Source organism: Trichomycterus rosablanca, chromosome 26, assembly GCF_030014385.1.
Source record: "Trichomycterus rosablanca isolate fTriRos1 chromosome 26, fTriRos1.hap1, whole genome shotgun sequence".
Taxonomy (NCBI): domain Eukaryota; kingdom Metazoa; phylum Chordata; class Actinopteri; order Siluriformes; family Trichomycteridae; genus Trichomycterus; species Trichomycterus rosablanca.
The window spans coordinates 2,931,991-2,959,714 of NC_086013.1; the positions used below are offsets into that span (position 1 = coordinate 2,931,991).

Consider the following 27,724-nt stretch of genomic DNA (forward strand, 5'->3'; position numbering starts at 1 on the left):
GTGAAAAGAAGCAATCAGCTGGGTGCACTCAAACCCTGAGTGCAGTGGCAAGCTGTAAAAATAAAGCAGCAAAGCTGTAAATCGGGGCGGTGCAAGGCACTCGAGGTAGCACAGCAGCAGGGTAAGTAACACCACCTCACAGGAAAACAGTGACAAAAAGAAAAAGCAGCATTCTCTCAGACCAAGCAGCTCTCTACAGGTGAATGCTTAGAAAAGACATTAGCAAGAAGAGATCTTTTCCCCCAAGGAAATAATCACTGTGTTCAGCTGATGTAAATGGAAAAACCCTCGTAAAGAAAAACTGGGAACCAGTCCTCAAACATGCTACTGTAATTTCACTAGACTAAATCTATTCTGCAGAAAACTCCAACTCTCAAGACGGCCACCAGCACTACCATTCTGTCAATAAAAACAAAGCCATATTGGCCTAATGATGTCTGTGTAAGTGCAAAAGCTCTTTTCATAACCAACGGTACTTTAGAGAACTGGCAATTGATGCCAACGACCAGACAAAATGACACTTTTTATAGTGAGCTCCATTTCTCCGTGTGGACATGTTAGAATCTGTGAGTGGTTTAAACTACTGAGGTGTCAAATATGAGAATCACATTGTTTGTTTCACGTTATAAAAGAGAAAAACGTTTTCTGTTCTGCTATCTGATCAAAACGTTCCCCAGGTTTGAACCTTTAATGGCACCACAACAACGAAGATTTAGTCAACTAGGTCAGTGAAGGAAATAAAGGGAAAACTCTTTACTTTTAGCTTTTATCCAATCCAGTGCACAATTCAGCATCTATTTTTTCATGGCACATTAAACTTGGTATAAAGTTACATTTTTGGATAGTTATGATGATGACAATTCAGTACACAAACATTAGCACCAATACAAGTTCCTAAACTACTCTATTAGAACATTGTCTGTAGTTTAGGATGAAAGTTCCCCCACAAAAACACCAGCAAAGTACAGAAGTGTGTTTTCTGATGGATGCCAAGAATGTGAAGCAGCCTAAGGCAGTGAAGCTCTAATAACTTATAAATGGAAGTTTTAACCATGCTCCTGAATTTTTATGCTCTAGGAACACGTTGGCTCATATAAAAAGCCATTAGTGTCGAGTCCTGGTGAGTAATGGCCTGTAAGTTTGTAGTATCAGGTTATGGTTTGTATGCTAAATGCACAGTGGCACAACTAACATATAGCAACGTGGGTCCTTGGAACCTCAGAATCTGGAGTTTTACATGGTATGTGTGTGTCTGCACAGTTTTCAAGGTAACTGTTTCTTCTCAGCTTTAAAAACATGCAGACGGTGGACTGGCTACCTTAAGAATAAGCAACTGAATAGGTCTTTGGTCTTTTAGTATTTGGTACATCTGACTATCCATGTCTTCTCCCAGAATTGGGTGACAGTTTGGGTGTTCAATGCTGTAGTCAATGCTGTCAAACTAGCCCTATTTATATGGTCGTAGTTGGATCATTCAGCAGAACATTGGTCCAAAACTCACATCCAAATCTATACAAAAATGGTTCTGCATATCAGACCAGAAACTCAATGAAAAGATGTGGGTTGTGGGGTGAGCTGAAGAAAGGGGATAAAGGAGCCTGGAGGGTCTAGAGATGTTCTGTATTGAGAACTGTTCTTGCAAATTATTGCTTTGAATTCTCCAGTTTTGTAAAGCATTATAGAAGAAGACTCAGTGTTGCTATATTGGTAAAAGAAGGTTGATTGACGTACACCAATCATATCACTGAGCCAAAAAGACTTTATTAAGTCATTAGTACCATTTGGAAAGTTTAACCATGAGCACAAATCTGTTGTTAAAATATTATTTGGTTGTGACTGGAAATATCTGCCTGCTGTATTGCATTACCCCAACCTGAAGAAATCTCATTAAATATGGCTTTTGGAAGCTCTTTGTGGCCTTCATTACTTTTTATAGGCAGGTTTCATGTTTTAAAGTTGTTTGTATTAATGATTCTTGAAAACAGAGCTGACAAAGACATTTAGGGAAGCTAATTATCACTAATGGTTATATTCAAAGGTGTCAGATCATTAAGATTGCCTAGCAGTGCTAAATACGTCAATAAAGTGTCAACACGCCTCTCAGCCTTTTTCAGTGCTTCTGAAGTGTCTGAGCTACTGCTGCATTATGTTATTCGTCCTTGTTTTTATGGATCAGAAAAGTAGAAATCCCAAATGACTTCCGACTGTGCACGTATGTAGTCACGACATACTGATTTCTTTAGATTATGTATCCAATATGAAGTTGTTTATGTCCCCCCGATTTGGGCAGAATCAGAGCTGAACCTACACAAAACAGATTCTAAAAATATGTTTTAAATAGGGTTTAAAATGCAATTTTTATGTAAATGGAAACATGAAACAAAAAGCTATGCATTGCAGAATTGACCCATTTGTTATCAGGTGGCACAGCAGTCTATACTGAAAGTTGAATTTGAGTATCAGCAGTGCTACCGACCTGCTCAAGCACTCTAGAGACACAAGTGCACGAATGATGGAGTAATAAGTCAGTCTTGAATGTTCCTTCATTTATGTTATGGTGAAATGAAGAGCCTGGGGGCTTTACACGAGTCGGAGGGAGTGTGTAATAGTCTGTTGTTTCTTTCTATCCAGTCCTTGTGTTATATCTGAATTCTAATTGAAATCCTCTGGTTCAAACACACAAATATATGTCATTTTTTAAAATGTATTTGTGTCTTTTCTTTTGATTGAGGTTAATAATGCAACTACACAACAAAGTGGAAGACACTACAAAGTCAGACACAATATTGATTGACATTTGAACTGACATTTGCTTATTTCTTTGAAGCTTTGCACAGAAGTAGTGTGTTAACCAGTGCACTACAATTTTACATTGTTTTAGTGAAGAGAAGACAAACTTGGACTATATTATTATATCACATTTTTATCAGATGTGTTAATAATTTAAACATACAAGCAATGTGCATTAGTCATTGGTAAGACCTGTAATAATCAGTCCTGAAAGTCTAAAACTACCACAAAATGATGTTTGACCACAGAAACATTTTGTCATGTGACTTCTCTTTATGATCTGTGCTGCAAAATGCAAAAAGCATATTTAGTTGTTCTGCTTGGAGTGCTGGAACACATTATCTCCTCCCATGTGTCATCGTGAATGTGGCCAGAATGAGATTAGTCTATTCCTGAGAATGAATGAGGTGATTTAAGTGCAGCCCAAGTGAGAATTAACGCCTGGCGTCTTGCAAGGATCAATGCTTCATTACACTTTGCCTTAATGAAGGTTTGTTTCCTCCCTTATACTGGTGGTCATGGTGCTCTCTGACCTCTGTTCGTCTCCCTGTCCGAGAAAAATTAGCCTCCCTATCTACTTTAATCTGCATTGAGTTTCTTTTTCCATCCCACTGGTGAGGTCAGTAGGTACAGATGCTCAGACTGGAAGATGTTCTAACACAATAGAACGTATAAGACATAGCACAATACCCTACAGCAATGGAAAAGGAAAGAAATTCAATTTTAGCATTATTACATCACAGTCTGCACATATTATTCTGTCCCTGTTGGCATTTTTTTAATAGAAAAAAACTACATATCAGAATCTGCAGCTGTGGCATTTATCACTTTAATCAGATAGGATATCAAATATTGTATATAATGTCATATATCATTGGATGTCATCTTAATCTGATAGTATCACAGAGGGCAGAGATATTGTGCTTCTGATAATAATAAAGTAGAGATGACATTAAAAAACCCAAAGGCTAGAAATGTCACAATGAAGGTAATTCAGCTGTCGAGGAAACAATGTAAAAGTTTTCAATTAGCACAGCTGGTAAAGTCAATGGTTTTATAGGTTTATTACAGGAGGTGCCAATCCTTCATGTAGATTTTTGCATCTTATGCTGATTTGAAACACCCTGAGAGTATTCTGAATAACAAGGATTGCAAAGTAAACTCGTTGCATTATGCATAACCAAATTACAGGCACTTCGCTTCAGGACATCCATCATGCAGATTTGAGCAACGCTGCCACATTACACGATGAGATCTACTAATACAGCTTAAACAGGACTAAATGTTCCAGCACCATTTAAACTAACTTTATACACCTTAAGCTTTAAAACGCCAAAACTGTGTCACTTGAATTGCCTCAATAATATTAAACATGCACCCTAATACTGAAAAACACTTAAAGAACCTATCAAGTACTAATTTAATACAATTTCTTATTCATATAATCTTGAACACTCTGTTATCAGAACAGTTTAGATTTTGTTAAATGTAATTAAAACACGAATCTGTGATTTGTTTGTTCTCTGGAATCTTTATTAAACTGACAAAATAAATTACTTTTAATGTTCTGGCTGACAAACTCTAAATGACAAATATAAATCTGATGCCTGGGACACACTCAAAAAAGCTGGGACGAGGCAAAATGAGTAGGGAAAGTTTGTAGAACATTGAAGTCACATTGAAGACAGTTTTCAAAACAGTCCACAATAAGCAGATGAATTAGTAACAGCTGAAGGAATCATGAATGGGTATAACAGCAGGATCCACTGTCAATCGGTTAAAAAAGAACATTTCACAAGACAAGTTTGCGATTAATTTAGGTAATTCATTCTACCATTCATAACATTGTTAAAAGATTCAGGGAATCCACAGAAATGTTAAGGTGTGTAGGGAAAGCCTGGCCATGAGAAAATGCCACTGTGGTAAATAAATGTAGCCACTTGGGCTGGGAGTAACCATTGTTACTTAACACAGCCTGCTGCTGCTCAAGAAATGCAACCTGAATGATAGTCTCCATAAACACAACACAATACAACTACATTTACATTTTCAGCATTTATCAGACGCTTTTATCCAAAGCGACTTACACAATGAGCGGAACACAATGAGCAATTGAGGGTTAAGGGACTTGCTCAGGGACCCAACAGTGGCAACTTGGTGGTGGCGGGGCTTGAACCGGCAACCTTCTGTTTACTAGTCCAGTACCTTAACCACTGAGCTATCACTGGCCTGAGCTATCACTGGCCTAATAACAACTACAATGTTAGAAGTTTAAAACTGATAAGCTAAGAGAAATCTAAACAAACAAGCTGCTTGATCGGATAGAGAAACGTGTTAACAAGCACACAATAAAGCTTTCAGGATTAATGAAGGAAGAACAGACAGGACACACACATTATATACATCCAGTAACTGTACGATCAAAGGTTTCAGCTTGTTTTCGGAAAAGCAGACAACAAGTTCTCTGTCAATAAAGAAGAGGATCATTCTGAATGTTATCAGGGAAAGGTGCAAAAACCAGGTCAGTCGTGGTATAGGACATCAGTGCCCACTGCCATTAAGGCGACCTGTTTAAAATCTGTTCAGAGTGAATTTGTAAGAAACGATGTTGGAGCACTTTCTATTAGATGACAAGGCATGGCAGTGTGTTGGCTGCTGCATGTTAATGTCAAAGAGCTACACGCTTACTATGTGCACGCTGACGAGACTCTACTCTATTTGCAATGTTGTTTAAAAGGAACTGAAGTGTAAGAGCCAATACGATAGCACATAGTCAAATGAAAAATGATAGGAAATATCATATCGCCTTAGGTGTGAGTCAGCATTTTATACCTGCTGTTAAATTGTTGTTTTCGGGTGATAAAAGACGGATTACTGGATGCACTGTAAGATAAACCATTTAAATATGCATCGTGACTAAGCATCATTTTTCATTTGAGGATTTTAGACATGTGGTCAGTGGCAAATTCTGTAAACACTCGCCTGACCCTGACCTACTGGACTGGACAGATTGTATCTCCTAAACAGTATGAGTGCTATAATGAATCTAATCCAGCTGCTAAAAAAACAGCAGGCTGTTTCAGCTTTGTGTCCAGATAATACACCTCCTGCATCACCGGGTGACTCGCTGGTTTGTTCTGAGCTTCTGGTTGGATAAGAAGGAATTAACTGAAGAAACCTCTCGCTCACCTTATTCTCTCTCTCTCTCTCTCTCTCTCTCTCTCTCTCTCTCTCTCTCTCTCTCGCCCTTTCTCTCTCGTGCCAGTATGACTGAATTTCCTCTTTGTCCTGGGGCTACATAAGTTCTGGCTTTGCCTGGCTGACACCTCTGTTCTGTCTCATCTCATTTAGTGTTTGTGAGCAGAAAGAGAAACAGGAAATGAGAAGAGCTGCATATGCCTTGTACAGTGTCACTGCTCCTTTTGACACAGATTGGAATGATATGTTGGAAGGATATTTATATATATATATGATTTTATTTCCTTATTAGCAATGTCAATTATTCAAATGAATGTTCACAAACCGTTCACGAACTGTACAGTGTAAGTTTATATACCAATTATATTTTGAAGGTTTTTTAATCTAACACGTTTTGTTCTTGGCACACTTGCAGCACTGTGTTAGTAAGGCTGGTGGTTTGAAAGGTGTTTTGCATTTACAGGGCAAAGTGTTTTTTTTTACATCTAAATCCAGTTCTTTCTTTAGATCTTAGCTGTGCCAAGCTGCGCCGTTTAGCTTGTGAGCAAGGAACTACTGACCCCAGTCTCCTTACAAGCTAAAATACATGACAACAATTTTATTGTACCAGTCACCTCTGATACAACTGAAAGACGAGGACACCCGTGGTCAAATTCTATATTTATATCTCTAGCTATTTTAAATTAAATCAAATTAACACATTTTCAGCAAACATTTTTTTTACTACTAATGTTGTTTCATAGTAACTATGAAAGACCATTTAATTAATTTAAATCATAATATCCACAAGCAGAGATGCCCCTCCAGTTATAAAGTCATTATGAATAATCAACTGACGGCAATTCTAGAGTGTATTAATAGTTCAGGCTTTTTAACCCTAGAGCTAAACATCTAAGCAGCTGACTGAAGATCTAAACATGAAGCTTATTAAAACCTAAATTGCAGAGGAAAACTCTATAATGATGCTAAAGTACTTTCAGCTTGTAATTTTACCTGTTTCCATGCAAAACCCACATATCAAAGCAAAGATTCGCTGACAATTGAAGCTGATGCAGGGGTGATGGTGGATTGTTGCATGTACTTATATAATCCACATAAAAGAGCCGTCAGATGAAAACTATACCTGAGACTCAAGGTCTCTCAAAGGTACCAGCTAATGTATGCAAACCTAAATCTCAGTAGTACAGAGACCTTTAGAAAGAAGAGCTGTAGACTAATGATTTAATACCAACTGTTATTCATAAGGATCTAAAACATTTTTGGATCGTGTGGCAGCCACATCGCAGAGATTTCATAAAATATCAGCACATTTTTTAATCATACGCGACAGTCAAGAATCTGCAGGACCAAAAAATATCCAAAGTAAGCTGAAGCTTGTGGAATTGCCTTAATGGTCCTTGTACTTAAAAAAATCTTGTAAATCTGTGGTAAAGCTCAAATATGCTGTGTGCAAGTGATATCTTCGAACTGGAAATGTGAAAATAGAAAACTTGTAGCTTGTCACAAAATCCCACGACAAGCTGTGATATCTGCTAAGATGATCAAATATAAAGTAACTGAGAAATAACATTTGCAGAAAAGGATATTTTTTCAAAATAGTTTCTGCTGAGGTTGTGTTTGCTTCTTTCTACCACAAAAAATCAACAAAATACATTTTGAACACCCCTCCTGGTTATTAAGTGTTTCAATCACACCCATCAACAGGCATATGAAGTCAATTAAATAAATTAAATTACTTATTTTATAAGCTGGTCAAGTGTGCTGTAGAGCCATATTAAACACCTTTAATAACCAGGAGGGGTGTTCACATATTAGCAGCCGCGTAATGTATTTTATATATATAAAATATGTATATATATATATATATATATATATATATATATATATATATATATATATATATATATATATATATATATATATATATATATATATATATATATATATATATATATATATATATATATATATATATATATATATATCATGTTTATAGTACATTCAATAATATATTCACCTATATATCTTGTTCATACCACTGCCAGTATCCTGTAAATAATGTATATCGTAGATACTGTACATCCTGCACTTGCTGCTTATTGCACTTCTGGTTACCTTGTACTTGTACATGTGTAATGACAATAAAGTTGAATCTAATCTAATCTAATCTAATCTAATCCTGGGCCTGTGGTAGCCTAGTGGGTAGGGCTTTGGGCTATCAACCGGAAGATTGGCGGTTCAAATCCAGGCTCTGCTATGTAGCCACTGTTGGGTCCTTGAGCAAGGCCCTTAACCCTGTCTGCTCCAGGGGCGCCGTAAGTTGGCTGACCCTGCGCTCTGACCCCAGCTTCCAACACCAGCTGGGATATGCGAAGAAAGAATTTCATTGTACTGTACATCTGTATATGTATATATGACAAATAAAGGATATCTTTCTTTCTTTCTAATCTTCACAGTAGAGTGGAGCTGCAAAGAGGTGAGATGTCCAACAAGGTCATGCTCAGGTGTCCATACACTTTCGGTCATGAAGTATTTGTAATTAGTCGGGACTACCTCATTCAAAAGTATGTGACAATAAATCATGCTCCATTACTATTCACACACACCTACACACACATTTTCAGTAAAAGCTACTAACACACCAACATTTTCAGTTCCCATTGTGTTTTTCTTTTCTTAAATTCTTTCACCAGAAAATAAAGGGTGGTCAAGGTTGCTTTGGGACAAATCCACACAACCCTCCAGTACTCGTCCAGAACAGTCAAGGAAAATGTGTACTGGTTGGTTAATTTTTTATGTTGTTTGTGACACCTTTTACAGAATTGGCTGTACTGTAACACTACCTGATAAATACAAATAAGTTTGTGAGTTGTTTGTCAGTTTGAAAACTGACAATTACAGTTCAGTATATGTTGTTATTTCTATGACAGTATGAATCAGAACAATACAGACAAATGAACACTGTCTCAAACCTTCAAATCAACAGCTACTGGGCTCTAGCATTACTGTCAGTGTCTAAATTATCCAGTTGCTTTTACAAAACAGTAAGAAAAAGCCAAATTAAAGGGAAACAAACAAAAGCATTTATATAATATTCGGGAAAAATTCTAGAGAATAGGGGGCAGCAACAATAAAGGACCTGCCACCCAAAGTGGAAAGCCTATTATCAGGAAAAAGGTGCAAGGCCACCAGCGGTGTGAAAAATTTAAGCAAAGGAAATATCCAGCACAAATCCGGTATCCTTTTTTTCTTGGTGTCATGACTCACCTTGTTCTTTTTTTTTCTAAATCATCAAAAAAAATAAGTGTATTATTCCATTTATTAAAAAAAAAAAAAAAAAAAAGAAATTGTTCTGTTATGTCTTCACCATATCCTCAGATGCCCATGTGGTATGATTTGCTAACACTGCTGACCACCCTTGACATCATTTTGTTTCTGATTAACCAATACACAGTGCTGAAGAATCATGCTGGAGGGTTCACTCACCCAGTGGGATCCGCAAAAAGACATTTTATTCATATTCAGCAAATAAATCTTTATTTACCGAAGTAAATTATTTAGTGAAAAGTTAAGTGAGAGCAAAGAAAAACGACCGCTCAATAGTGTCAAATAGCAAAGCAGAAAGTGCTTATACTCAGCAGCTCAGTGGAGTCTGGATCAATATCCATTCCAAAACAGAAACTATAAACACAAGCTCTACCTGGGTGGCTCATCTGACAATTGCACAGCTTCTGCACTGCAGGAATCCCAGCTGTGCCCTACTGAAACGAAATAAAAGACTCCCTAATGATGTGTGCAATGCACCAGTTTGTGTTTGCTCTGTTGCATAGCTAGACAGTTTGTTTTGTTTTAGTCCCACAGGAATTTTTCACAGTTTCACAGTTTTTTTTGGGGGGGATTGCTGCAGAATAAAATGCTTGCATGTTTGAAAACTTGCATTTCTTTGCACTTTTGCATTTGGAGGGTGGGTCTGGCAACAGAAAACAGAAAAGCTTTAAACTGTCAAAACAGTGGACATGAGTTCAAGCCTTGCAAATGCCATAAGTTAAACAAGCCCGGGAGCTGATTGACTCAGCTCTCTGAGTGGTAGTGGCAGGTGACTAGGCAAAAATAAAAGTCACGCCAAGGTAGCCAGAATGTACCAACTGCTTGACAAGAGAAACACTGGAGCACCAAAGTGATCCCCAAACATTCTAAGTAAATGTTATTATGTCTGTCAAAGCTAAATACAGCATTTAATCATAAGAACATGATGACGTGGGACATGGGGGAAACATTCATTCATTCACTTATTCATTTGTGGCTTTCTTTTGGTCATGGGTTTGTGCTTCACTCAGAAACACTTGGCACAAGCCATGAACACATCCTGGACAGGGCACCCATCGATGGCAGGGCATCACACTCAACTTCACACAGACACACAGACTTTGACCAAAGGCAACAATCTACCCCACGTCCTCAACTGTGCCAGTGTTCCAGGTTAAAAAGTTAATTTTTATATTTATTAAGAAATCTCACTACAGAATGTCAGCGTGGCGGTCCAACACCTAAAACCTAGTAAAAGCTTCACCCCACTGCCTGCAACTACACAGCTGAAAGAGGACGATGACTAAACAGATTTTTTTTTTAATTGCAATTAAATTGTTTTCCCAAATGAAGGTGGAAACAAAATGGCTCAGCCAGCTTTATTTTAGGGGACATAATTAGCAATCTTCATGAAATTATCTGCTTCTTGCTCCTATGTGAAACAGTCCGGTGCAGTCAGAACCACGGACAGCAGCCACGGTGTCGCTGTGAGTCACGGTAAACAACTGAAGCTAACATCGGCTGGAGACTAATCGTCCACCGCAGCCGCAGAAAACAACGAATGATCATCGGTGGAGCAGAGGAAGAACGTGCAGACATGGGACATTTAATTTCTAAACAGAGTTTAATCCAAGCCTACAATCCAACCACTCAAGAGGTGCAAATGTCAAAGGATCCATAGGTTAATCCATAACTCGGTAAGACTTGCTGGTCCGAAGTTTAGAACATCTTAAACAACTTCCACAGCTCATTTCATACTCAGACGTCATTTACAGTCCTTTACATCAGGTAAATAAAACAGAGTTCAACACAAGTTTAATGTTAAGTACAATAGAAACAAAGTTCAATGCTTAAATAAAGTCCTCTTTAGGTTAAAAATGGTTTGACTGAAAATAACATTTTTAGTTCCCTGTGGCTTTGATCTTGGCTTGAAAATGGGAAGTGCTACATCAAATTCTGTAAAATTGCATAAAATTGCTTCTGAAAGGATGTTTTGACTCCGACTCGTGCATTCAAAGAAGACAGAAACAGCTTTTTTATTTTTTTTTTAAAGTCCTCACATTCACCTAGGCACCTATTTTAAAATGTCGTTACCATAGTAACCATGTTGCTCACTTCCTTTAAAACTAATGAAACACTACTATGACTGAAGATCATTATGGAAAAGAACTGGGCTACCCTTAAGCCACCCCAGTCTTAAACAGAATATCTGAATACCCCCAAACACACACACACACACACACACACACACACGCACACACACATGCTATTTTCTGATCTATCCTCATAAAAGCTATCATTTCCATATATTGTGCCATAGGGTGCGCACCAGTCCTATAAGAAAGTTCTTTAATTTTGGTTGCAATCATTGGACACAATCATTTCCACCAGGTGGCGTACTGCAAATCCATCTAGATGCTTTTTTCTTTGCTCAGAGGTCCAGGTTTCGTTCAAGGCATTTTCTAACTGATCGGAATCGGCTTTACTAAACCCGATCATAATCCCGATCTTTTGTTTTACGTCAGCATGTCCGCTGTGTGGAAATACTTTAAATTGGATAGTGAAACAAGTCCAGCAGTGAAGTGTAACGTCTGCAATGCGAGCCTTTCACGAGGCGGTGGGAGCAGAGCTGCGTTCATTACTGTAGAATTTTACTGTTTATATGGTGTGTGAGTCGAGGATCACTCCGGTTTACAAAACAACGTGGTGACGCACATGTTTAATAAAGAAATAAATACACGGTATATTCACATATTGTCGGGAGCATTTAACACTTTATTAACTTCTTCTGTTACGGTATTGAATAGCGGACAGCTAGAGTCAAGCACGCTATTCCATGCACTATGGAAGCCCCAAAGGGTCAAAACACACTCACTTCGCATAGAAAACGTCCATCAAACCACTGTCAAAATACAAGCACTTTAAAAACTGGCTTTCCTTCATAACAAAAGAGCCTTTCCATTTTATTTTGGTATTCAGGTTTTACTGTAATGCTTTTAAGTAACTTTTTTTCTTATATTCAAGTTAAGCTGCTACACAGATTTCTGTTCATTTTTAGTGCATCACTGCATTAAACAGATTTTTTTTCTTCGAATGTAAAGTTTAAAGTAAAACTGTAATTATCTCACTCATTTTGATTGATTTTGTAAAAACACAAAAACATTAAGCCAATAGCTTGGATGCAGCATCTTTCCCTACAGCACTGCAGAGCTATTCAGTTGTTAAACATATACTGTACATTGGATTAATTTGAATAACTGTAATGTACTTGAAGTGTGCACTGTGTGAACAGTATTATCTAGTTCTTATCTAGACAATATCTAGAAAATACAAGTATCGGTTTGAGACTCGGTATCGGATCGGGATCAAAATTAATAATCGGGATCGGTATCGGGGAAAAAAAAAACGTGATCGCATGTTGCTCACTTCCTTTAAAACTAATGAAACACTACTATGACTGAAGATCATTATGGAAAAGAACTGGGCTACCCTTAAGCCACCCCAGTCTTAAACAGAATATCTGAATACCCCCAAACAGACCTACTACCATGATATTAAAAAATGGTACACTTGAGACATGGACAACAACAATAGTAGAAAAAACAGCTTACATGCAAAGAACATTAGTGAATATTTGATGGAAATTAGAACATTTGCTTAGAATTGTTGTTGTTTTAGCACTCATTATAAAGATTCCTTCATGCCCCTATGAGTCTGAAAGATGTTAAGCTGTGTCAGTACAAAATGTACACACTCGTTCGCTTGACAAGACTGCAGCTCAGCTATGTTATGACAGTGCACACATTTAGGATATACACTGTGTGCACAATTATTAGGCAAGTTGTATTTTTGAGGATTAATTTTATTATTGAACAACTACAGTGCTTTCAGTCAATTCAAAATGTTAATAAACCTTAAACCTGAATATTTAAGAAAGTGAAAGTGAGGTTTTGGCTTTCTTAGGAAAACAGCTACGTGTGCATAATTATTGGGCAACTATTAGTGTGCAGAATTATTATGCAACTAAATAAAAAACTAAAATGTTCCCATCTCACTTGTCTATTTTTATCTGTTAAAGTGAGAATAATAAACAAACAACTCAAAATTAACAAATAAACATTTCTGACATTTAAAAAAAAAAAATTGACCAACATAGCCACCCTTCTTTTCAATGACAGTCATAAGCCTTCCATTCATGGAGTCTGTCAGTTTCTTGATCTGTTGATGATCAACTTTTTGTGCAGCAGCAACCACAGCCTCCCAGACACTGTTCAGAGAGGTGTATTGTTTTCCTTCACCGTAAATCTCAAGGGCCCACAAGTTCTCAATAGGGTTTAGGTCAGGTGAGGAAGGGGGCCATGTCATTATTTTTTCATCTTTTAGGCCTTTACTGGCTAGCCACGCAGTTGAGTACTTTGATGCATGTGGTGGAGCATTATCCTGCATAAAAATCATGGTCTTCTTGAAAGATGCAGACATTTTCCTGTACCACTGCTTAAAGAAAGTGTATTCTAAAAACTGCCAGTAGGTTTGGGAGTTGATTTTGAGTCCATCTTCAACCCAGAAAGGTTCAACTAGCTCGTCTTAATAATACCAGCCCATAGCAGTACCCCACCTCCACCTTGCTGGCGTCTAAGTCGAAGAGGAGCTCTGTGCTTGTTACTGATCCAACCACAGGCCCATCCATCTGGTCCGTCAAGAGTCACTCTCATCTCATCAGTCCATAAAACCTTTGAAAAATCTGTCCTCAGATATTTCTTGTCCCAGTCTTGACGTTTTAACTTATTTGTCTTGTTCAGTGGTGGTCTGGTTTCAGCCTTCCTTACCTTGGCCATGTCTCTGAGCACTGAACACCTTGTACTTCTGGGCACTCCAGGTAGGTTTCAGTTCTGGAATATGACAGCACTGGAGGATAATGGTTCCTGGTAGCTTTACATTTGATTCTTCTCAAATCTTTGGCAGTTAATTTGCATCTTTTTTTTAACACATTTCTTTTGACCCTGTTGACTATTTGCAACAAAACGTTTGATGGTTATGTGATCACGGCCCAATATCTTAGCAATTTCAATAGTGCTGCATCCCTTTGAAAGACATTTTACAATTTTTTACTTTTCAGAGTCACTTAAATCTCTTTTTTGGCCCATTTTGCCTGAGAAAAAGAAGCTGCCTAATAATTATGCACACCTTAATATAGGGTGTTGATCTCCTTAGGCTACACCCTCCCACATTACACAAATACACAATACCTGATATGCTTAAATACAATAAGCAATCAAGTTTATACAGCTTGGAGTTGGAAAAGATGCATACAAATTATGATATGGTCAAAATACTCACTTGCCTAATAATTGTGCACACAGTGTAAAGTGCTCCTTAATATTCCCTGTATTTACTCTAATGCATTCCTGATGAGCCGTCCTGAACCCCAGTGGCCCTACTCATGACTCGGGCCATGGTGGCATTATTCAGAATAATCAACTGCATTATCCGGTATTCTAGCTCTGTGCATGCGCTCAATCTACTACTCTTGGCAAACCATTAGGGAAAGTGCGAAGCAGCTGCTTTTTGGAGAGCAGCAGCGGAGGAGGACTCTAACGAGCCTCCGAAGGGCTCATTAAGGTTTGTGTGCCAGTGCAGTCTCCTAACAACCAATAGTGTCCCTTGCCCATCCCTGGCTGCCTGCTTCTGACACAGCCTGTACCATCTGGGGCTGCAATCCCAGCTGGAACTCCCTTGGCACAGAAAAAAATGATCTAGCTTCAGACTGCCCAGAGTTTGATGGAGCATTCTGCTCAAAGTTGTCCACTGATCAGATGCTGGTGTGGTGGCCCTGATATGAGGTCAGGGATAACCAAGCCATTATTTGTTCTTTCTTTATATTTTACTTTAAGAGACATAGACAGCACAACCATGCGATGTGATATTATGCTTTCATCTGAACATCTATGCCAACCAGTTCTAAAGACATCAGGAAAATGTGTATTTAGCTGGGCTAAACAGTGCTCTGGGACCTAGGAGACAGAAGTGACTTCAGCTGAAGTTTGTATTCAACCCTTAGCAACAACACTTAGCACAAGACAGTAATACACCAGAGCAGGGCATGGCACAAGCCTGCCAAATTGCATGCTCACACTTACTAACACCTATGGGCAATTTATTCCCCCTTTCCACTGCATTCCATTCCCGCTCGTGAAAGTAGAAGAAGTTTACTGCAGGTGAGACTGTGACAACATTATCCACCAGATGCTGAAAACAAACACGTGATGCTAACTGTAACAACATCAGTACCGACAACATGATGATTTTCAATTTGTCTGGCTACAGTTGTCCTGTTAAAGTTTTTTTTTCTATTGCACTACAGTGGCGATTCCATTAGCAATTTAGCGTTTAATTTACCGTCTTCACTGTTTCTTGCCTCACTTGTACAGCCCGCTTCAGTACACTTAGTCCCTGGTCAAGAAGGATACAGTATGATCACCCAGCATTGAAAAAAAAAAATGCTAAACAAACAAACATCTTGCCTTACCAGAAAAAATATATAGTAACGCCAAATGTCTACCAGTCAACCTGTCTATCATCACCTGGTATATACAGTCAAACCACTTTAACCCTGATTACTCAGCTAAGTGCACTGATAAAGTAGGGCCATCAAATCAAATTTAAATGTTCATGTTCATCAAATGTAATAACAAAAATGTGCTGTCATTTGAGGCAGAAAAAAAACCAATGCAAAAAATCAATGCAATCATGTGTTTGCTTCTTTGAAAGCATGAGTGGCATAATAGGTAGAAAAAAAGCTCTGAAAGGCTCTTTCCATCCATGTCATGGGTAATGTCTCTTACCCCCTCTATGACAGTCTTATTAAACAATGGAGCTCCTCCATGCTCAGCGGTTAAGATACTAGTAATCAAAAGGTTGCCAGTTTAAGCCCCACTGCAATTAAGTTGCCACTGTTGAGCCCCTGTGCAAAACCCTTAACCCTCAATTGCTCATTGTATTCAGTCACAATCGTAAGTCAATTTGAATAAAAATGTCTGCTAAATTCCCTTAATGTTCCATTTTAATTAGTATTTCTAATTTGATCATATTGATCACAAATTGCTCCACATGTGTGTGTGCGTATACATCAGGTGGATGGAATGTTTAAGCCCTTAACCTGTTTGGATTGATCACTTAACATCCGGAGCAGCAGAATACCGTGGCTGTGGTGAATTTTACTGATGAGTTTAAAGTTAGTTACCGCAAATAAAGATTTTTTCTTATGTTTCTGATTATAGAGTAAAATTCAGACATTACAGAGTAATTACATAATCTTACTGCTCTTAATCCTCCAGAAAACAAAGTCAGATGTACATGTATGTTATAATTGACATTTGGCTTGTTGTAAATTTCAGTACTTCCTTGTTAATAAATTTCTAATAGCTTTGTAAATGTTGCCACCAGTGCATGGGTATTCTTAAAAATATAAACATGAAGTCAAGTCAGTGAGCAAAATGAGGTCTGTAATACATCGTAGCAGCTTTAAGAAAAATTGCACAACCTTTAAAATGACCACAAAATGTCACTTATTATACAGGGTGGGCCATTTATATGGATACACCTAAATAAAATGGGAATGGTTGGTGATATTAACTTCCTGTTTGTGGCACATTAGTATATGGGAGGGGGGAAACTTTTCAAGATGGGTGGTGACCATGGCGGCCATTTTGAAGTCGGCCATTTTGGATCCAACTTTAGTTTTTTCAATGGGAAGAGGGTCATGTGACACATCAGACTTATTGAGAATTTCACAAGAAAAACAATGGTGTGCTTGGTTTTAATGTAACTTTATTCTTTCATGAGTTATTTACAAGCTTCTCTTTGTTTACAGCCATTGACATGTCGCAGAGGTTAACACGTGAGGAGCGGATAGAAATTGTGTTGATGTCTGGTGAACGCAGTACCCGGGTCATTGCAGCAGATTTCAATGCGACACCCTACGAGACCACCCATCTCCCATGCTACAGTTAGCAAACTGCTTGCCAAGTTTCGTGAAACTGGTTCAGTGTTGGATTTGCCAAAATGTGGACGCATGAAAACTGCCACTAATGAAGAAACATCAGTGGCTGTCCTAGCTTCATTCAGCAAGAGCCCACAGCGTAGCACTCGCCGCATGTCACTGGAGAGTGGCATCAGTCGAACATCCCTTCGGCGGATATTAGCTACTCACAAATGGCACCCTTACGAACTCCAGCTGCTGCAGCATCTCAACGAGGATGACCCAGATCGGCGCACTGAATTTGCAGAATTGGCAAAACAAAAATTGGAACAGGACCCTCAGTTTACACAGAACATTTTGTTCAGTGATGAGGCAAACTTTTATGTGAATGGTGAAGTTAACAAACAAAACCACCGCTATTGGTCTGACACTAACCCACATTGGATAGATCCCTCCAAGACTGTTGGAACACAAAAATTGATGGTATGGTGTGGTATATGGGGTACAAAGATAGTGGGGCCATTCTTCATCAATGGAAACCTCAAGGCCACTGGATATTTGAAATTGCTACATGATGATGTGTTTCCCTCTTTATGCACTGAAGCTGGCACGTTCCCTGAGTTTTTCCAGCAAGATGGTGCACCACCACATTATAAGTGTCAGGTCCGAGCATTCCTAGATGAACAGTTTCCTGGAAAGTGGATTGGTCGTCGTGGGCCAGTTGAATGGCCCCCAAGGTCTCCCGATCTGACCCCCTTAGACTTTTATCTTTGGGATCATCTGAAGGCAATTGTCTATGCTGTGAAGATACGAGATGTGCAGCACCTGAAACTACGGATACTGGAAGCCTGTGCTAGCATTTCTTCTGCGGTGTTGCTATCAGTGTGTGAAGAGTGGGAGAAGAGGGTTGCATTGACAATCCAACACAATGGGCAGCACTTTGAACACATTTTATAAGTGGTCAGAAACTTGTAAATAACTCATGAAAGAATAAAGTTACGTTAAAACCAAGCACACCATTGTTTTTCTTGTGAAATTCTCAATAAGTTTGATGTCACATGACCCTCTTCCCATTGAAAAAACTAAAGTTGGATCCAAAATGGCTGACTTCAAAATGGCCGCCATGGTCACCACCCATCTTGAAAAGTTTCCCCCCTCCCATATACTAATGTGCCACAAACAGGAAGTTAATATCACCAACCATTCCCATTTTATTTAGGTGTTTCCATATAAATGGCCCACCCTGTAGAACATGTATTGGGTGAGGTGGGTGGCTGATCACAGTTATATTTAACTGTGTGACCATCCATTTGAAAAGTCTTTAGGATGAGGATGGCTGAATTAATCAGAAAGAAAAAAGAAACTAAATTAGCAGCAGACCAGGAACAAAACACCACAGTCTGTGGCCACGTTTACTTTGTGGTGTAATTGAATTCCAGCCAAAACTGTCCTAACAAACAAAGCCAGTACACAGCCGACCATCAAAACGGTTTCACAATAATTCTCAAAGGAAGCTGTGCTAATACCGCCTCTGTAATCTTGTGGAATCTCAGACATGATTCTTAACCACAGGTGAATCTCAGATAGTCTTTTATGAAACTGGAGAATTTCTGAACTGCTCAGCAGTAACTGCAGCGTTTGCTGAAGCGTGCACGTTCTGGAGACAGTATTTATTTAGGCATATTATTATAGGTGGAAATTAGACATGGCTCAAAGCCCAGTAATTTCTGCAGCAGCTGTAAGATTGGACCAGTGAGGCACAAGGGAGATGGAAATAAAAAATGTATGACTAAAAGGGATAGTAGGTCAAGTGCTTATTTCCAGTCTGTGTGGGCTAGAAGACGTATCAGTAAAGTTATTTGCTGCATGGATCAAAACAAGGGCATGTGATGGAAATCCAATGCAGCCTGACATTGAAATTGTTTTGCACACAGCAGTTCTTTATTATTCCACATAAACCATAAACCTAAATAATAAACTAATTTCCATTGAGTATCGCATGAGTTCTCTAAAAAAAGGAAACCTCAGAAACAGGGACTGCATGCAATAAACAGACATGATTTAATATCTAGTATATGAAAAATCTCTACAGAAAAGGAGGGAAAATGTCCAGCAACTTTATGTTAACGTTATTAATGTTTAAGAAGTTAGAATATTAAGACGCTAAAAGAGCACATACAATGAGTGTCAGGTTCTGAAAAACTTATAGCCAAGTTGTATTTTTGTTTGTTTGCTAACAATTCAGCATCATCCATCATATTCATAATTATATTCTGGTCGGAGTGGCCGTGGGTCCGATTTTAATGGAATCACTGGGCGCAGTAACATACCCCAGACAAAACACCAATCCATCACAGGGCATAGATAACTTCCCCCACCTCCTGCAACCCCCGACACAGCCAGTTATCTCTGTTTGTAGACACCTGTCTAGTCGATAGCACCGCTGGGCAAATTACCTATTAACTTATCTCAATATCCATTCAGTAAGCAATTACACAAGACCATTGAATAGTTAAGGGGATTAATTTTAACTTTAATTAATTTCTTATTTAATGGAATTCTTCATTAGAACAAGAAAATCTTTCAATAATTATATTCTTAAATAATATTTGAAATAATTTGTTTATAAATGAGCTTAATAATTGTTAAAAAGTGTTATAATTGCATGACTATTACCAGTCAGTCCGTAAAAGCAGAGATGGTAAAAGACTGTCCACAATTAAAACAAGTAGCCCTATCACACAAAACATGGTAATTAGGTTTGCATTTTTTCTGTAACATAAGCATTTGTGTTATGAGCTTTTATGGGTCATTATTACTTTATACAGTGTTGAGATGCTTTACAGCAGCAAAACATTAAACGACCTTTACGCAAAGCATAATATATCCTTATCATAAAAATTAATAACAACGCCTGCTAGAGTAATTGTTGCTTATTAACAATTAACTACCACAAGCGTCATCTCTTCAGACAGGTGTGTGCTATTAATCGTTTCGCTTGGGGTTCTTCAAATTGCCAATCTGTCATGATTCAGCAGGCAGAGGGGTATTACATGTTGCTGTCGTCACTTTCCATTTGGCCCAGAAGTGTGAAACGCTTGGCTGGAGGGTGCAGCCGAAATGTGCCCATCAGTGCTTTTCCCGTTACACCTATCAAGAACTGATGGACCTGCTGTCACCAAAAGTGAATCATCAGTCATGGGGGTGATTGGATAGAAGCAACAAGACATCAGAAAAAAAAGGTCTGTCCTGTGTCTGTGTTGGTGAGCTCTTGCATCAATGCTTTGCATCACACAGTGTTAATCACTGGTTTTCTTGTTGACATTATTTATTTATTTATTAGGATTTAACGTCGTGTTTTACACACTTTGGTTACATTCATGAGAAAAACGGTAGTTACTCATTACACAAGGTTCATCAGTTCACAAGTTTAATATCAATCAGTCATGGACAATTTTGTATCTTCAATTCATCTCACTTGCACGTCTTTGGACTTTGGGAGGAAACCGGAGCTCCCGGAGGAAACCCACGCAAACACGGGTAAACAAGCAAACTCCACACAGGGATCGAACCCAGGACCTTCTTGCTGTGAGGTGAGAGTGCTACCCACTTAGCCACCATGCCACCTGACCTCAGCCCCACTTAACAGCTTTCTGTGCCCAGCCATACAAAGTCTCTTTCGAACGGGACGGACACAAATTCCCACAGTCTTGTGGGGAGCCTTTTCAGAAGCATGGTTGTTCTTACAGCTGAAAAGATCACATAGAGCTATACTAACATAGAGCAACTACTGTACTAACATTTAGAAATCCAGGGTTTGAACCTCTGCGATTCTGATGGACATATGTGTGGACATGATTGGCTAATGTCCAGAAAAGAAGGGGTGGCCAAAACAACCTAGCCAATGGAAGGCATGCTTGTCAGTGTGCTCTCAACGCTGGTCCCAAGTTGGGACAGAAATAGGAGGATTGTGTCAGGAAGGGCGTCTGGTGTAAAAACTGTGCCACGTCTGATATGCAGCGCAGATCCACTTTGCCGACCCCTATACTGGAGCAGCCTAAAAAATCTATATATAAACTGCTCTTTTTTAATCATAGTTTTATAGCGAGCAGAGTGAGGCCGCAATGTTCCCCACACTTCTGAACACGTTGTAACCAAATATCAGTGAGGACACAGCTGCTGGATCAGAGGCTGTACACGCAGGCGGAGAGTCTGAGCAGCATTTAAGCCCTGATTTAAAAGCAAATTTCCACTGACTGTAATGTCACTGTAGTGAGCAAAAAAAGTAAAAAAAAAAAAAAAAACCAGCCTACATACAGCAGTCAAAACGTAGAAATGGACTCAAAATTCTAGACAATTCAAATGTTTTCTTCTATGTTAAATTAACAGTTTACTACATTTCATTATTGTGTTCACGCATTAATTTGAATGAACCAAATTAATTATAAAAACTGTCCAGCATTACCTATAATTTTATACACCGATCAGTCATAACATTAAAACCACCTCCTTGTTTCTACACTCAGTGTCCATTTTATCAGCTCCACTTACCATATAGAAGCACTTTGTAGTTCTACAATTACTGACTGTAGTCCATCTGTTTATCTGCATGTTTTGTTAGCTGTTCTTCAATGGTCAGGACCCCCACAGGACCACCACAGAGCAGGTATTATTTAGGTGGTGGATCATTCTCAGCACTGCACTGACACGGTGGTGGTGTGTTAGTGTGTGTTGTGCTGGTATGAGTGCTGCTGGAGTTTTTAAACACCTCACTGTCACTGCTGGACTGAGAATAGTCCACCAACCAAAAACATCCAGCCAACAGCGCCCCGTGGGCAGCGTCCTGTGACCACTGATGAAGGTCTAGAAGATGACCGACTCAAGCAGCAGCAATAGATGAGCGATCGTCTATAAATTGACGTCTACAAGGTGGACCGACTAGGTAGGAGTGTCTAACAGAGTGGACAGTGAGTGGACACGGTATTTTAAAACTCCAGCAGCGCTGCTGTGTCTGATCCACTCATACCAGCACAACACACACTAACACACCACCACCATGTCAGTGTCAGTGCAGTGCTGAGAGGTCCTGACCATTGAAGAACAGGGTGAAAGCAGTTTAAAAAGGTCTGTAGAGAAACAGATGGACTACAGTCAGTAATTGTTTAACTTCCAAGTGGAGCTGATAAAATGGACAGTGAGTGTAGAAACAAGGAGGTGGTGTTAATGTTATGGCTGATCGGTCTATATTTACTCATTCAATCATTCATTCTATCATTGTCTGTTATAGCACAGATTTATCCTGGTCAGGGTAGCGGTGGGTCTGATTCATTGTGTGACAGGCAGGAAGCCCCCCGGACAGGTCACCAGTCCATTTCAGGGCACACACACATATAGGGCATCTTTAGTGGCTCCAGTTGACCATACTGCACGTCTATGGACTTGTTCGAAGAAACACACATGGACACAGAGAAAGCATATAGGACCTGTATATAGGAACATGATCTGTTTACAGCACACATGGTGGTCAACTCAGTCCACCCTCATTTTCACCTAGTTTTCTACGCCCTGATGCTTTAGTTAAAGGTGCATAAGCAGATTTTCGGCTCTAATTATTACAGTGTTCTAATTACAGCAGCAATCCGCAGGGGTTTTTTTTCACTTTTTGTAACCAAAAGTATTAAATGATAACCGTACATCAAGGGAGTCTGGCTTTTTTTCCCTTTGAAAGCTGTAAAAATCATCTTCATTACCTGACCAGCGAGGGGGATTGTAAACAAGTCAGCCTTGCTCTGTGTTTTTCAGCTGCTTTTTAGCAATTTACTTTTATTGTGCTGTGCTCCTCAAATATTACCACCTTATTTCCTACAGTAGGAGTAAGTACATATTGACCAGTGCACTTTTAACTTCAGGTCACTACTGTATATAACATGCAGTGCTTTAAGTGCCTCAGTCTTTTGAAAAGCTGACATTTAGCACTGAATTTAATATTGACTATATATACAGTATGTAGGTGGATTAAATCATTTATTACTCAATAAAAAAAAATTACTAAATAATAAATACTGAAAGAGTGCAAGTTATATGAACAGAAAAACAGCAACAGGAGAGGATTTCATGATTTATATTTAAGTATTTATGAATTGAAATGAGTAGTGTGTACTGTACGGATTTCTGTTAACACTATATAACAGTGTTCCGTACAGTCAGTCAAACAGAATTTGACAGGTCAAAATTTAGAAAATAAGGCTTAAAAATGATGTAAAATCTTACCCCAACAAATGACACCTTTAATTCTGTCAAACCAACCTAAAAAGACGACCTTAATTTACCAACTTTACCAAAAAATTGAACAGTTTGCCCAAGTCACCAAGCTGAGGCGAGCAACAACCACACATTTAGACTACATTTAATAAGAGAAACTTTTATAAAGCTAAATTACTTACCTTCAAGCCATAGGATTTGACAAATAACAAATAACTAATTCCTCTTCTGTCTGTTTATATCAGGAGCTTCCTAACGTTCAGCGTCCGTTAATTCCAACCGTCTCCAACCGTCCATTCTCTCACACAAACACCACTATCGCTTATATTAATCACTTAACGCGACTGATACCGACTGTATAACTTCTAAAAAATATATTAGCTTCATGAAATTAAACATTTAACGAATTTCTCACAGAATTTTAATCCTTTTTTAACTTCTGACTCTCCAGTGGCGCGAAACTGACTGAGAGCAGAGCAGAGCAGAGCAGAGAAGCGCGCGCCCTACTCTCGCTCAGCCTCGCGCTCTGATAAAGAAGCTGCGCTCGCGCGGCGGGATCAACGGGGCGGCGCTCGCGCTTCCCGCCAGAGACCCAATCTGAGACCCAGCTGACAATAAAATAAATAATGAATATATATAACTAAATAAATAAATACATACATGAATAGACGGTGTTTGATACCCAGCACAGGACTGGTGCTCTGTGTTCTGGTCTTCAGTACTGTGTTTTCACAAGGACTCCAGAGTCACAGTGACCCTGGTCAGGATAAAGCACTTAATAAAGATAAATAAATAAATTAATGAAGGAATGAATGAATAGACAGATAGGGTGTTGTTTTAATAAACTAGAAATATTTGGTATTATTTGATTATTTTAATAATTGTGATAATTATTATAATTATAATAATAATAATTAGTGTTTCTTGTCAGTCAGTATTTGATGCTTGTAGGATTTTGGTGGGTTTGGATGATATTACCATAAAGCAGGTAAGAAAATGTGAATAACCACAGGATGAAGGTAAAAAATTATATATATATATATATATATATATATGTATATGTACAGTAGACCCTTGACTTACGAATGTAATTGGATCTGAAGGGCTGTTCTAAAGTCAAAATGTTTGTTAGTTAAACCTATTTTTCCCATAAGAAATCATGTAAACAGAATTAATCCATGCCAGACCTCCCAAACCCCCCTTTCCTAACCTTTCTAACGTCTTAAATGCTCTTTTTTGTTATAAATACAAGTATATTTCCCTTAAATCTTAAATTATAGAATAGACATTACTGTAATAAACAATAATAAACAACAATACACAGTAGTACTGTACTGTACATAAAACAACACACATCACATTTCAGTACAGTACGTGTGCTGCACCATACACCATAATACATTTCCTTCTTTTTATATAAAATGTATCTACCAGAAGCAACAATAACTCTCATATTTCTCTATTATTTCCTTCTTTATTTCAGTAGTGTTGTATTTTGTAGGTGTAATTGCACGAAAGAAAGAATACTTTACTCGAGCGATTTCCTTCTTCTCTCTCACTCACTGTCCCCTCTGCCTGATACACAGTGACACCTACTGGCAGGAGTAATTATACAACACCAAATGGAATAGATTTGTTCATTTTCTCAGCACCGTGCTTCCTCTGCACATTCTTTGGGGATATTTTAATATTGAATTTTACAACTTGTCACGTGTTTCGCGAATTTCTGTTTGTAATCAAAAAAATTTTTTGTACGTTAAGTTAAAAAAGATCGTTCGTAATCCGAAATGTTCATATGGTAAACCGTTCGTAACTCAAGGGTCTACTGTATATGCCGTGTGATCTGGACCAAAGACGAAAAGGACCATCCAGACTGTTATCAGCAACAAGTCCAAAAGCCAGGGTCTGTCATGGTATGGGCTGTGTCAGTGCCAGGGTCTGTCATGGTATGGGGCTGTGTCAGTATCAGGGTCTGTCATGGTATGGGCTGTGTCAGTATCAGGGTCTGTCATGGTATGGGCTGTGTCAGTGCCAGGGTCTGTCATAGTATGGGGCTGTGTCAGTATCAGGGTCTGTCATAGTATGGGGCTGTGTCAGTATCAGGGTCTGTCATAGTATGGGGCTGTGTCAGTGCCAGGGTCTGTCATAGTATGGGGCTGTGTCAGTATCAGGGTCTGTCATAGTATGGGGCTGTGTCAGTATCAGGGTCTGTCATAGTATGGGGTGTGTCAGTATCAGGGTCTGTCATGGTATGGGGGTGTGTCAGTGCCAGGGTCTGTCATAGTATGGGGGGTGTCAGTGACAGGGTTTGTCATGGTATGGGGGTGTGTCAGTGCCAGGGTCTGTCATGGTATGGGCTGTGTCAGTGCCAGGGTTTGTCATAGTATGGGGGGTGTCAGTGCCAGGGTTTGTCATGGTATGGGGTGTGTCAGTGCCAGGGTTTGTCATGGTATGGGGGTGTGTCAGTGCCAGGGTTTGTCATGGTATGGGCTGTGTCAGTGCCAGGGTTTGTCATGGTATGGGGGTGTGTCAGTGCCAGGGTTTGTCATAGTATGGGGCTGTGTCAGTGCCAGGGTTTGTCATGGTATGGGGTGTGTCAGTACCAGGGTTTGTCATGGTATGGGGGTGTGTCAGTGCCAGGGTTTGTCATGGTATGGGGTGTGTCAGTACCAGGGTCAATGCTTTACTGTCCCAACTTTTTTTGGAATGTTTTGCAGGCCTGAAGTGCAGGAATGGATGTTTATTAATAAATGAAATGAAGTTGACCAGACAAAACATAAAATATCCTGGGTTCAAACTGTCTGCAATCAAGTTAAAGTCAAAGTAAATGTAGGAAACTACAGGAAAAATGTGTTTTTTTATTATTTGCATTTTCCATGCCGTCCCAACTTTTTCTGATTTGGGGTTGTTTATACAGTTGCATAGATCCCAAGACATACCAAGAAATGCCAGGACACCCGAGTCCTGTATGAGTGTTTAAACCTCTGACTTGAATTTTAAAGGTTTGGCTCACTTCTCTCTCAGATTACATTAGCTGAACGCTTGGATCTGTTTTGAGCCGCTGGGACTGGATAATTTACTTTATATTCATGTAGGGATGTCAGGTGTGTGCATTTATGGGGCAATTAAACCCCCTCACTGCTAAAGCCTGTTCACGTCAATTATAATACACCTACTAATCCCGAGATGAACCCAAACAACAAAGGGAGACGATCTAATTAAAACCACGTCTCCCCACAGAACATGAGAACATCTGGATTACTGAAACTTATATTTTATTTCTGTAACTTTGGTAACTTTACTGACTTTAATTGAACCGAATGAACAGAATGTCATGAACCTGCCAGATGCCATGTGCTGTCAGCTTTTATAACACTTGATGTTATGTATTATAACTGCATCGCATTACCAGTACCAGTAATTGTTATGCCACCTTTAATAATAGGTTGTGTCATAAAAATGAATGACTGTAACAAGCATTCATTGTAGTACTGATACAGAACCTTGTTATAATACCTGACATCAACTGCTATGACCAGTCATGACAGCATTTGACATATGGCATGTGTAACTTTAATTTGTAGATTTAACTTTTTAATAAAGGTTTATTTTCTTATTAAAAGTCAAAAATCAAGGCAGCAGTGGTAAAAACACACACTGGAACCAGAGCTGGGATCTCGAATACATTGTATCGAACCTCGGCCCTGCCTGCCGGCTAGGCTGGGCGACCAGCCACATAAACAACGATTGGCCTGTTGTTCAGATATGGGTGGGATTAAGCCGGATAGGGACTCTCTCATAACTAATACAATTACGACCTCTGCTGGCTGATTGATGGCGCCTGCACAGAGATGAGAAAAGAGAGCGCTCAGGGTGTGTCTCTCCGTACACAATGCTGAGCTGTACTGCACTCGTCAAAGTGTAGGTGATAAGATGCATACGGCTGCTGCCCACGTGTCGGAGGGGACGTGGGTTAGCTTCGTTCTCCTCAATCAGAGCAGGGATCGGCATTAGTGGAGAGGAAGCATGACGTAATCGGGCAATGGAACACGCTAAAAGTCAAAAATCAAGAAAAATTTAAAATCCATCAGAGATGAAAATGTATATGTATAAAGCAAGCCATTTTTAAGTATTGATTTCCTTGTTCAGTACTTTGTTAACTCACTTTTGATAGATATTACAGCCAGCAGT

The 27,724-nt window shown here is 39.0% G+C and overlaps 1 protein-coding gene across 1 annotated transcript in view; it reads right to left on the minus strand.

Moving 5' to 3' along the window:
• Nucleotides 1-23,874, minus strand: part of drd2b (dopamine receptor D2b) — a 49,485-nt gene extending 25,611 nt beyond the window's left edge. The window contains exon 1 of the mRNA XM_062988271.1: nt 23,716-23,874. The gene's annotated coding sequence lies outside the window, so the exon portion shown is untranslated. The remainder of the gene's footprint in view (nt 1-23,715) is intronic.
• Between the last annotated feature and the right edge of the window lie 3,850 nt (nt 23,875-27,724).